This window comes from Oxyura jamaicensis, chromosome 8 (assembly GCF_011077185.1).
Source record: "Oxyura jamaicensis isolate SHBP4307 breed ruddy duck chromosome 8, BPBGC_Ojam_1.0, whole genome shotgun sequence".
NCBI lineage: Eukaryota > Metazoa > Chordata > Aves > Anseriformes > Anatidae > Oxyura > Oxyura jamaicensis.
The window spans coordinates 30,753,085-30,765,717 of NC_048900.1; the positions used below are offsets into that span (position 1 = coordinate 30,753,085).

The 12,633-nt window shown below is 53.6% G+C and overlaps 1 protein-coding gene across 11 annotated transcripts in view; it reads left to right on the forward strand.

The window, feature by feature from the left end:
* Window positions 1-1,635: 1,635 nt before the first annotated feature.
* Window positions 1,636-12,633, forward strand: part of LRRC7 (leucine rich repeat containing 7) — a 171,653-nt gene continuing 160,655 nt past the window's right edge. For 3 of the 11 annotated variants that reach the window (XM_035332649.1, XM_035332656.1, XM_035332653.1), the window contains exon 1: window positions 1,640-2,330. The gene's annotated coding sequence lies outside the window, so the exon portion shown is untranslated. Of the gene's footprint in view, window positions 2,331-12,633 lie in introns of all 11 variants that reach the window. The other 8 variants (XM_035332654.1, XM_035332655.1, XM_035332661.1 and 5 more) reach the window with 7 other exon arrangements.

Consider the following 12,633-nt stretch of genomic DNA (forward strand, 5'->3'; position numbering starts at 1 on the left):
GCTCCTGGGGGGCACAGGGTGGGCTCCTGGGGGGCACAGGGTGCTCCTGGGGGGCACAGGGTGCTCCCACAGGCACAGGAGCAGGTGAGGAGCCGAGCACCGGGCAGATCAGTGCGAGCAGCTACAGGCAGGGCCCTGACACTGAGTCCAGAGCCAGGAGGGGCTTTTCAGCTCCCATTCACAGATGAATGGGTTTCCGTGTGTTTTTTTTTTTTTTATAGTAGAGTGGCAGAAAAGTAAATAGATGTGCTAACATGAAAAATTAAGTTTTGTTTTAATGAAATGTTTATTTGCATCAAGCTTAATATTAATGTTAAATCTGCGGAGTTTCTCCCCATCAAACATTAACGTGACACAGTCCCTGCCTTTCTGCACTGGAATCAGCTTCCAATTAATCGGCAGATCATGCACTGCAAATACAACACCGTGACTCAGGCTTTCCCGGGCCATTATTCTGTTTAAGTGTGCAACCACCAAATGAATAATTAATCATGATTTATAGCTGGATTCAACTCCAGAACGATTACTGGGGTATCAGTTCTGTACAGCAGGTAGCAATTCTAGATTTACAGTCAGAAAACAACGACGACTAGAAGAGGGAGACGAGCCTGTTTCCGTGCACACCAGGTGTGCACTAAAACCCCGGTGTGCAGCCCTGGTGCCGAGGTGGCAGGTCGTGCTACGTAGGAACGGCCCCAAACTTCACCGGAGGTCGGGACAAAGCCGCACGCGGGGGCTGTCGTGGGGATGGGAATGCAGTGGGTGCCCCCGGGAGCTTGGGGTCCCACGGTAAGAACCTGAAAATAGGGCTTGGAGTGAAAGTGCAGTGACAGCCATAGCAGTAACCTAGCTCACCTGCGAGGACGAGGCCAACACAGGGCACCTGAAGGCAGGCGCCGGGGGGACGCGGGGCAGAGCACAGCAACTGCTCGGTCAGTGCTCAGCCTGAACCGAGGGAGGCTGAGGGAAAGCCAAGAGAAGGGGTTCAAATGCAATCACATCCTCGCTGCTTCCCGAGGCAGCAGCCTGGTAGGCAGCAAGTTTCCTTGTCTCTCTGGCCAGGATGTTTCAAAGGAATGCACTTGCTCGCACTTCTCATTTTTCAGCAATGCCAGGGTGAAGAGCAGCTGTTTTTTTGTGGCATTGCCTACTCCACAGCTCTGAATTCCACTCTCTGAATCTTGAGCATGAGCATCCACCAGCTGGTGGGAGTCGCAGGGGAAAATGCACCAAGCTTGCTCATAAAAATAACAAATTAAGCGTCAGTTGGGGCCACTTAATGCTTTTCACTTGCAGCCAAGTGTAGGTAGGGGTGAAGAAATATTCCTTCCCTTGGCACCTCCCGAGGATTTCACAGACCAGCCTTGCCCTGTGACTGGTCCCAGCTTCTCGGACCCGCTGTGTCGCTGGGGGCGAGGGGGCAGTGGGATGCTAGGAGCTGGTGACATTGCTCAGCAGCTCGTGTGACGGGAGCACGGACCACCAAGAGCAATAGGCACAGGATCCGGGCTCCACATCCCTGTGTGTCTGCCTGCCCATCCCGCTGTGCCTGTGCATCCGTCCCGCCACACAGGGGTACAGCTCCTCCTGCCCGATGTTTTGCCGAGAGCATCACGAGCCGCTTGAGCGAGGGAAGTGCAATTCGTGATGCAGCACGAAGCATCCAGCCTTTAAAACCCCGTGTTCCCATGGCTACCGCGCTCCCCGCAGCACCCACGCACCCCGGGCTGCAGCCCCTGGCGCCCGGCCGCGTCCCCGTGGGGTGCCCCGAGGCGAGCTCGAGTGAGCAGCCCCCGGCCCCGGAGGGGGCAAAGAGCCGCCGGGAGCCCCGTGGTCTGTCCGTACAGCAAAATCCATCACATAGCGTGGGGGGAGCGGGACCGGGACACCGCTGGCACGGAGACAAAGCAATCAGAGGAAAGCACTAAAGCTGCAAATAAACGGCCGAACGCAGGGAACCAATATAGCATTTTCCTTTGTTCTTCACTTTTTAATGTTATGTTTAAATCAAGCATGAGCTCAGTGTCTACTCGGTTTTACCTTTATAACGGTAATTAACAGAGACTGGAGATCTCGGGGGTGTTGTCGGCTGCTTATTTCTGTTCACTGGCTCATGTTAAGATCTGTCACGCACTCCCGGCGGAGGGCAGGAGACACGGCGCCGGCTTTTGCAGCGCTCCCCGCATCGCCGTGCGTCCCGCGAACCGTTCCAGGCTGCTCTCATCCCGCACTGCCCCCGGGACCCTCGGACACCCAGCACCGAGGAGCTGCCTGAGCGAGGTGGGGACGGGGCCGCTGCCCGCAGGGAAGGGATGAGCCTTCTGCCCACGGTAAGCCAGCGCCGGGTGCCTCGATGGGCACAGGGGGGTTGGGGAGCCCTCGTTGTGCCATGGCTCTCGGCTGGGTGTGCGAGGGGCTGGGGATGTGACCCCCAGGGGAAGCTAGCGGCTCCTCGCCCCGCTTCGGCACCATGGGTGCAGAGCATGGTGTTAATAGGTTGGGTCCTTCCTCTCACCCCAAAATTATCCCGGAGGGGTCAGCAAGCCGGGAAGGGGACTGGCAGGGGCTGGGCAGGCAGATGCTGTGCTGTGATACTGTGCTGCACTGGACCCCATGCCTGGGGCATAAGGGGCAGAAAGCGATGTAGGAGCTTTGCTTGCAAGTTTTTGGAGCTGTGTCTTGGGGTTGTCTGGTTGTGTCAGGGATTTTCCAGTGTTTTGGGAGCTGTGGGGAGCTGCGGGTCCCCAGAAAGCCAGGTAACGGTGTGGCAGCAATGCTGGCACCCAGAGCATGGAGGTGGGAGGGCAGGAGCTGCACCTGCTCCTTCTGCAGTCCTGCTCCATTTGTTTTACTTTTCAATTAACGATGTAGAGCTTGCAAAAGCATCTGATTCCCCAGAGGCTCTAAAGCAAAGCCAGGAGCAAACAGACTGAGATCTGTCTAAGCAGGGTATTTTCAAGACCTTTCTTTCTTGTTCAGAAATAAAAAAAAAAAGCTGGTACAAGCCCAGCCTGGAAAAAAAGATTATGCAAGGTGCCTTAGAAAACTTGCCGTGATCGGGTGGGTGAGAAAGCCCCCGAGCTGCCTCAGCGGAGAGCAGGGTAACTGCTGCATGTGCAGGGACGTGGGTCCGGCTGCTCCACGGTGAAGCCGCTCCAGCGCTGCTCTCCTGTTCCTCGGGCAGTACTTTGCATTTCTCAGTCACTTGCGTGCTGCTACATCCCGCGTGGTCTGCGAGGAGAGGAGGGGTGGTGGCTCCCCGGCGCCAGGCAGACCTCCACTGCCTGAGGTCCCGGAGCTGTGAAATGCCCGCTCCAGCACCAGCCACGCCACGTGCACCCCTCTGCCACAGGACCCTGTGTGGCTCTGCCCCTACAGCACGGCCAGACACCCGGTCCTGCAGCTTATCTCAGGTGCCCCAAGCACCTCGGTGCTTGTGTCTGAGCCCTTTGTGCTCTCCTTTGCTACCCTCACAGCTGCCACTTCCCCGCTGCTGCTACGCTGCTGACAAGGTGGTTATTTTGCAGCATTAAATACAGGAGGTATGAAATGCCATAAATACAGCCCAGCACAATCTCGGCTTTTGCCGGTTGTTTCACACTGGTTTTATTTCTCATGGTACTTTTCACACGCTGATGTTCTCGTGCTCGCTCTGCCCCAGACCCCACGGTATCAGACGCTGCAGCGGCTCCGTGGTGCTCCCACAAACAGGCCTGGGGGCAGCTGTCCAGACTAGTGGTAACTCCACGGAGCCCACAAAACTCCACACGGCTGGGGCAAGGGGGACTCGGTGCCACAGAGCTCGAGCAAGAAGCAAGAAGCTCCCCACCGAGGGAGCCCCGGTTGGGCACAGAGCTTTGTGCTCGCAGCAGCTTGCCCTGGCAAAGCCGACTTGTGGCTCCCGAGCCTGAGCTTCGGAAGGCGTGTGGTTAATTCACCGCCCTCACGAAGCTTGGCAAGAGTGCCAATACCCTTGAAAGGCCACTAAAAGCAGCTCTCCGGTGGAGGAAGGGGAGGAGAAAAGGGCCTGGGTGCCCGCTGGGCTGGAGTTTGTCCCCCGTGTGTCCTGCTTCTGGCCACGCATCTCCAGAGAGCTCTGCACGCACAGCCCTGCTGCCTGCTTTGGGTTTACCCCGTGCTTCGTCACAAAAGCGAAGCCTCTGTTTGTTTGTCGAAGGATTGAAGCAGCAGATGGAGATCCCCTTCCCAGATACTGGAAGCAGGGCTGTAGGGACAAGTGAGACTCAGTGCCACGAAGTGCCTTGCTGCCTGGTGCCATCCAGCTCATTTAGCTGTCATGGTGTGCATTAGGTGAGGCAGTAACCGCCCTGCTCCTGCTCTTCTGGAAGCTCCTTGGCCTTCCTCCTGCAGGCGCACGGGGACACTGCTCTGATGTGCCGAGGGCAGGGTCAGTGCCGGCCTGTTCTGCTCGCTTTGGGAGGTATGGCCTAGTTCCAGCCAAAACCCTGCTGCTCACCCTGGTAGCACGCAGGTCTTCAAAGAGTCCTCAGAGTAGGATCTTGCATGGCATGCCTCTAAAAGCATAAAGTGTGTGTGATCCCCGCGGGTTTGTTCTCAAAGCCAGCTGGAGGCTGAGGAGCAAAGCACCGTGTGTCAGTGAGCGCTCCTCCTTTCGACTCCCATCGGCTGCCAGCACCACCTCCAGCCCCAAGGTCTCCAGAACGTCCCTGAGGAAACCTCGGGCTGGGAGGGGGTCTCCTGGTGGGTCCTCTCACTGTGCAGCTCCGGTGTCTCCTCTGGGGCTCTGCTGTGGGAGCCAACCCACCCTGACCACCCTCACGGCGACCGGGTGCACAGCTGAGGGGGTAGAAGAGCTCCGGGGCACATCCAGAGGTGCTTACGGGGACATGAAACTGTGACACAGGCATGCCTGAGCTGATGGAATTGCCCCCTTAGCTATGTGCTGACTGCATTATTTTGCTCTATAAAGAGACATGGTTTCAGGTTATCCCCTGTGTGAGAAAGCTGATTCACAGTGAGGTAGCCGCATGGAGACACATGGAAGGTCTCACGTCAGCCACCCGGCCCCAGGACATGAGCTTTGCTCTGCCCCACAGTGGAACAAGGAGGACCAGAGGGCTGGGGGATGTTCCCCTTGCTTCTGGAGGTGGCAGTGTCTCAGTTGTGACCACATCAATGCAAAAGAAGAAAAACGTTGACCCCCCTGGCCACATCCCCATCCCCCTCAGCTGGGACACATGCGACGTGTGTCCCCTGTGACAGGGGCTGGGAACACGGAGCAGCTATTTTTTTTCATATTCATTTGCTATTTTTTCCAAAGGAAAATATTTTTTTTAAGTCGAGTTTTTCACCATGTCTGCCCTAGATCATGGACGAGAAAGGTTATCTATGAATAATGTAGGAATGCCTCCCCTGTTGAGGGGAAGGAAAATGCAGGATGCCTCATGAAGAGAAGCCCAGCAGGACACTCGATGGATGGGGATGGTCCCACTGGGGGGCCGAAGCCCCCCACCTGCCCATGGGCAGAGCCACCAGACTGCCACCACAGGGTGCAGGCTTTGGGGAGAGCAGAGCTGCCGTGGGTCGCTTGGTGATGTGCCCGAGGGGCACCTGGGCTGTGCCAACAGCACGGGACCTCATGCGCTCAGCTCTAACCCTCTGCCCATCCAACCGTGTTTCATGCTCTTGTTTCGCTGCCGTGCAGAAGGTCGGTGGTGACTCAGTGATGGAGACGATTGGCTGGTGGCCATGGGCTGCTTTTTAGCAGCAAAAGATGCTTTTTAAACATTTCATGTGGGAAATCAGAAAGCTGTTACTTTGTCCAAACGTGGAAACAATTTTCTTAGGAAAATAAGAGGAAAGGGACGTGTATTATATCAGTAGCAAATATTATTTATACTACAGTTCAAGAGTTTTTAATTGAAGTTTCAAGATGTTTTAATTCAAGTTTCTGATCGGAAACTTCCGAGGAAGAAATGATTTAAAAATATATATTTAAATATATACTGAGCATTGCACTGGTGCTCACGCATTTACTCAGAAAGCGAACATGGAGTTCCTGAATAACTTGCCACAGACAGTGACCACTCGCCCAAGGACACGCTGACTGGTGCTGTGGGTGTTGGGTGCCTGTGGTCCCTGCAGGGCTCCTGCAGTGAGCCTGACCCTCAGTAAACCCCCGGCTGCCGGGCACTGCAGCTGGCCGGGGTTTTGGGTCCCTCACAGAAAGCTCTGGGAGAAGGGCGCGTGTCCCGCCTGGCCCTGCCTGGGCTCCATCACGAGAAGCACAACAGGCAGCCATCACAGCACCGCACGCGGACCCTGGCTTGAAACACAGAAATCTGGGAAGCAAAAATAAACGCAGGAGATCAGGAAGATCCTGATCATCGCACGCATGTGAGGCTCTGAGGACGTGGAGAGGTTATCGTCCTCCGACGGGCATTTATGGTGCTGCCCAGGTCTCCTGGGACAGGTGGACATCTGGACATTAATGGTGCTGCAGGGGACAGATGGACACTGATGTCTCCCAGCATTTGGTTCTTTGGGGCCAGTTTTGGGGTACTTTTAGCCCACCACGAGGGAAGCCCAGGGCGGGAGGCTGGGAGGCCTGCCCCACGGGGCCCATTGGCACCATCACATCCACCACGGACGCGTGCGCACGCTGCCAGCCGGGAGCTGAATCATGCACGAGGCAGCAAACTTTAATGGCAGTTTTTGAATTCTTCTATTGCTCCATTTTCTACCTGAATAGAAATTCATAAAACAGGACCCGCTGGAGAGCAGATCACAGTGCTACTTTTCCAAAAAGCAGGATTTCTTTAAAACCGAGGTTTCAGAGCCTCAGGAGCGACCTGGATCTGGCTCCAAAAGGGGCACTCCCACTTCACCCTGCCGTGGCTTCAGACCCTTCCTCTTACCTCGTCAGCATCTTTGTGAGGCAGCAGAGGCGTTGGTGTGTGACTGCTTTGCCTTGCGGTCATCCCGTCTGACTTTTTGCAGCCCGTGAGCTGAACTCTGAGATTTCTTGGATGCCCAAAACACCTGCTCGATTTGCAGAAGAGGGGGATGGAGGAACCTGGGCTGCACCGTCTGCCTCTGTCAGGGAGAGCCTCTGCTTGCTTCCTGCTGCGTGCAGTTATTTTGACACAAAAGAGCATGGAGTACAGATACATCTTTCATTCCTTTTCATAATTTTAATGCATGACTCTTAGTTTTAATACCTGGACTTCTCCAGCCACATCCTACAATTTTTATAACCATGAGCTGTGCTTTTTACCCATTTTTCTCTAGCAGACCTAGCAATTCTAAGCTGCTTTCTTCCTCTGCAAAGCCTTGGTTAATTGAAAATGTCGATTATTGTATTTAATGGTATTTTCTCCCTTACTCTGACACTGGCTGTGACAGTGATTGTTGTGAGAAGAGACTTTATCATAAATCTAGTCATAAAGACACAGTGCAGGAATCTCAGCTACCATAAATCAGAAGGGGATTCAGGAGAGCTACTTCAGCTAACAAGGATTTAAACCTCGGTTCTCAGATATTTAATACTTTGTAGGAAAAGTGCAGATATTTTTCCAATTTCTACAGGTCTTTCTTCCAGTTTCATATATTCCGCACCTCTACTGGTGCTGCTCTCAGCCTTCTGATAGAGATATAGAAAACCATGAAATTAAGGAGGTCTGGCGAAGGTCTGGTGCTGGCAGCAGCTGCACGAAAAGCAGCGAGCACCGTGTCCATGCTCAGAGCACGTGAGTGCCTGAAAACCTCTGGGGAGAAGATGCAGCCCTGATGGTGGCCACGGCAGCCAGGGACCTTGTTTTAGGTCGGGACAAGTTCCCCGGGGATGCTCGTGCCTCCCCATCGCCCTGAGCATCAAGCATGTGTTTTATTTGCCCTCCGGATGGTGCGAGGTGAGCACTACTGTGCCAGGCCGCTGGCATGTGCCACTGGTCACAACTCACGGCGTGCAAGAGCAGCCGTGCCCGCTGTGGGGACAGATGTTGCTTTAATAAATGAATGGGCTCTGGAGTCATCATTTCCCTGTGTGGTTAAGGGCTGGGAGGGCCGCAGGTGGCAGGGCTGGGGCCTCTCTAGCAGCCGTGCTGCTCCCGGGCCTAGTGCGTCTCGCCGGGGCACACACGATGCACGGCCAAAATCCAAGCACAAGTCAAAGGCAATATAGAAACCTCCAGGGTTTTTGTTTCGCTTGCTAAACGTAGGAATATGCCCTGAACGCTGGTAAGGACACAGTTGTGGATGAGAATTAAAATTTGATCCCGTTGAACAGTCTGGTTTGAGGGATTGCATGGAGAAACTGTAGAGACAAAATGGTGACAATTACAGCTGCCTTCCTGTACGATCTGAAAACCTGAAGATAACTGCTTCCATGGCTGTGCTGGGAAGATGCAGGAGCTACCTGGAAACGTCAGACACTCACTGCTATTCCAGGCTTTTAGGCAATGCTCAGTTCAATCAGCAGCAGAAAACTGAGGCAGAAGAAAATGGGCAATTGAATTTGAGCAAGGACCCGTGAACCAGGCTTGCCTGGAAGAACGATGACCCTATCATCAAAGAAAGAAATATCTACCCAAGGTGTCATTTTTATTCCCCAGCTTCAGATATAACTCAGTCTGTGTCTTGTCCAAGCCTCCTTCCTAATCATCATGAGGGAGGCTGACAAGGCACAAGATCATTCACAAATACATATATATATATATATATTTACATTTATCTGACTGTCCTTTCTGATCTGACTTGCAAAGAGTTGATATAGAAAAGAAAAATGAATAAGGAGGGGAAATGAGCAGGAGGGGGGGACAACTGCAGCCAGACAGAAATTGTTATTCCACTTTGGTCGTGGAACAGGAATTCTTCGAGCCCGAGCACCTTCTGCTGCCAACTCGCAAGTGCGATATTTAATGTTCTCTGAGATCCGTCCTTAGCTGCGATCCCTTTACTAGCTGGTGCTCCTCTTCACTGTCTGTAGTCACAGGTTTTCAAAAGTGCTCGAGTGACTGAAACCCAGCCATTTCCCAGGAAATTTATGTTCTTACAGTGTCTGGAAGATGCCACCTGCTGAAGAGTTTGGGTGTCAATGTCCGGAACCGACCGTCTCTCGGAGGCACGTGTCTGCTGGGGCTGCTGCAGGCAGGGTGCACTGCACATCACCAGGGCAAGAGCCTGCAGTGAAGAAGCAAATCCTCCCAGGCCTTTACCAGGGCAATTTCAGTGTTTTATGACATAAAAAATGACACAATTAAATGAAGTGAGACTTTGATTTTATGGGGTATGAAATGCTACTTACACACTGCAGCCTTCAATGGAGATAGTTGTTAAATAGTGATTTGCACAAGAAGCTGCAGTGAAAGCTGGATGTTCAGTTTTCCAGCTCTGCTCCTGGGGCAGAACCATGGAAGGAGCAGAGGAAGACCGAGAGCTACCAGTGCCCCGTGCCACTGGGGGGGATGCACATCCTTGTATCTGCTCCTCCAGCAGCCTTGCCCAGGAGCAGACTCCAGGAGCACTGCCCGTGCAGCCCGACCCATCTGCACGTGAAGCCATCCTATGGTCAGCATGAGCAGAAAAAAACATTGCTGTGCCCTTGTGGGAGCCCAGCGAGAGGCAGCGGAGGGGGCTTGGGCACTGCCAGCAGTTGGCCTGGGTAGAGAATGAATGTCTTTAAGTCAAGCTAAAATCTCTGCTGCTGGGAAGAGATGGGACCCAGCGAGATATTTTATTTTCCTGTGGATGTGTTCTGCTAGCAGGAGCCACCCGCCAGCTCTTGCTCCCCATCCTGCACATGGACAACCCGCAGTGGCTGGGTGTGTGGGCAGGCTTTGCGGAGCAAGCTCTCATTTTCTTTCCATCCATTTTCACCTGCATTGTTTAGAAATTCACACTGACATTTAGAATAGGCAGTTAAATCCCCAAAGCGACCAGGTCACCTACAGGCACAAACATGACCTTTATTTTAACGTGTTGCCAAGAGAAGTACAAGGAACTAAGGGAATGTGTAGGTCATAGCGGAGAACAAAGTAAGCAGCTTCTCTTGCCTTTTGCCTTCCCCTCCATCACTGCAACCAAATTGGCCTTTTGCTTTTTATTTACCACTCAGTCACTGATTTCAACAATTTCCCCAAGGTAAATGGAAGCAGTTTCCCTGCCCCCCACACTGGCTCACCCGTCTGCCCCGCTACCCCTGAGCCTGTGCCCCCAGATCCTGCCCCAGCCCCTGCAGCCGGCGCCTGCCTGTGTTCTCCTGGGGTCTGCACGTTATTGTTGTATTAATTCATGTGTGGTAACCTGGCAGTAACGTGATTCACAGAGCCAATAACGGTTTGGGTAGCAATAATGCAATTGCTAAGCCTTGAGTCCTTAAACAGCACAGCTCAGTAGGGAAACATTGACTTCGGATATGTTGTGCTGTTTCAGCTCCTAATAGTAAAAATACTTAATATTGATTTCTTCTTCTTCTTCTTCTTCTTTTTTTTTTTTTTTTTTAAAAAAAAAAAGAAAAAGAATTAGTCATGGCATACTGTTTGCTGGCAATTAATGTCTTTAATATATGAAAACACAACATTAAATTGTGCAGTTTTGACACTTAACCGAAGTAATTAGTGTATGCAGTAATGAATCTTACAAATTTTCCCCACTGTAAGAAATAAAACAATGCGACTGCAAACACTTTGTTAGAACCTGGCCATCTCAGCTAGCTTTTAATGCTTTCTTCAGCACCGTGAAAGCGGACGGAGCCCTGCCCTGTCCGGCCACTCCCCAGCCCCTTGCCTGAGGGTCCCCGCAACAAGGAGCCAGAAGCCTTCCCCAGCACCCCACGGGATGCAGCTTAAGGCCATTTTTTTTCCAGGGCATGGGGAAAGATGCTTTGCAGCAGCCTGAAGGTGAGGCCAGAGGCGCAGTGCCAGCAGAAGGCCCTGCAGCCAGCGGGGCACAGCCAGCACGCGGGGCCAGCTGCTGCTGAGCTGGGGTGGCCCCAGGGCCGCGCGTTTTCACCCGCTTCCCTTTCCAGGGAAAGGAGCTCACGCATTTTCCTTTCAAAGCATTTTTTTTTTGCAATGATTCATGTAGCATTAAAATGGTATTTGCGACACACACAACGTTTTAGTGCCAGGAGAAATCCTGGTATAGCAGCATCTGAGAAAAGCGTCGCAAGTGGGGAGAATTTTTAAATGGGCTTTGAAAGCACTGGCAGCAGGGCGTGCACGGCTTCTGGAAGCCCCCCGGGGCAGGACCTCGTGTCCCAGCACACAGACACCCGCTGCCCTGCTGCCACGCGGGTGGCTCCCAGCTGGCTGTGAGGGTTTCCCTGGCCTTCGCAGCACCACCTCCCCAGTGACCGCAGCAATCATAAAGACATCGTTTAAAAATTCACCTTACGCACGCTGGCTTGGGCTTTTCCCACCAAGGAACTACCCAGCCAGCACAGTTACTCATTAAACACGGGTGGCTGCAATGTCACGTCGGAAGCGAGGTGCTGCTGAGGAGCGGGTGCTGGTGCGGCACTGTCCCCCCGTGCCCCCACGTCCCGGGGTGCCCCCGGGTTCCTCCCCGTAGCTCCTCTGCAGCCCAGGCACCGGGGACAGGGTTGGAGGAGAGCGGCAGGGGCTGCCCGCAAAAGGCAGCCCGGTGCACCCGGTGCTGCTCCATCACCAGTTTTCCCCTTTCATCCTCATTTTTCTTATTCTCAGACACCATCTGGATGATGGAAATCTGCAGGTGTGGAAACAAGAGGGTGGCCACGCTTCCTTCTCTTCACGCATGCTGTAGCTCATGGAAGGAGCTGCCGTGGGCTGTGCCGGCAGCGAGGGGCACCCACCGGGGCCGTGGCCAGGCCGATGCCCACCCATGGGTGCCGTTCTCTGACACAGCACCCTTCGTGGCCAGGCGGGAGGTGCCCGCAGCCACCCTGTGAGAGCTGAAGGCAGACCCAGTCTTGCCGAATTTCTCATGCAGAAGGTTGTGCAGCCTCATAGCAAACGCACGCTGTCACCAAAGGGCCGGCAGAGCAGGTTTTGCTCAGTTCGACCCCCAAAGGCAGCCCCCCGCCGCACCCAGCTCCCCCATGTTCAGTGGGGCCCCGTGCTGTTTCTTTTTTACTATTTATCTGTGGGGCGCACGCTTCCCTTGGACACCTCCAGCGAGAATACGTGCCGGGGTGCCTGCAAGCGTTCAGTCGGGCGGCTGGGAGAAGCCAGTGTCAGGCAGTGACACCCGCAGCCTGCGCATCTCCTGCTGGCCGGGTGTCCCCCTCGGCCTGCGGTGTATTTTTGTAAGCTCTCAGCGCCCTTCTCAGCCCAGAACCTGGCTGCAGGCAGCCAGAGTCCTGCAGGAGTGTCGGCCCCTGCTCCTGCTGTGAGCCAGGCAGGGGCTGCTCTGAGACACGAGGATCGCAGACAGTTCTCACAGCTCTTGCCCACCACGGTTACACCATTATATGCTGATATTCATCTTTTTTTTTTTTTTTTTTTTTCTTTTTTTCCTCTTTTCTTTTCTTTTCTTTTCTTTTCTTTTCTTTTCTTTTCTTTTCTTTTCTTGTCTTGTCTTGTCTTGTCTTGTCTTGTCTTGTCTCTTTCCTTTCCTTTCCTTTCCTTTCCTTTCCTTTCCTTTCCTTTCCTTTCCTTTCCTTTCCTTTCC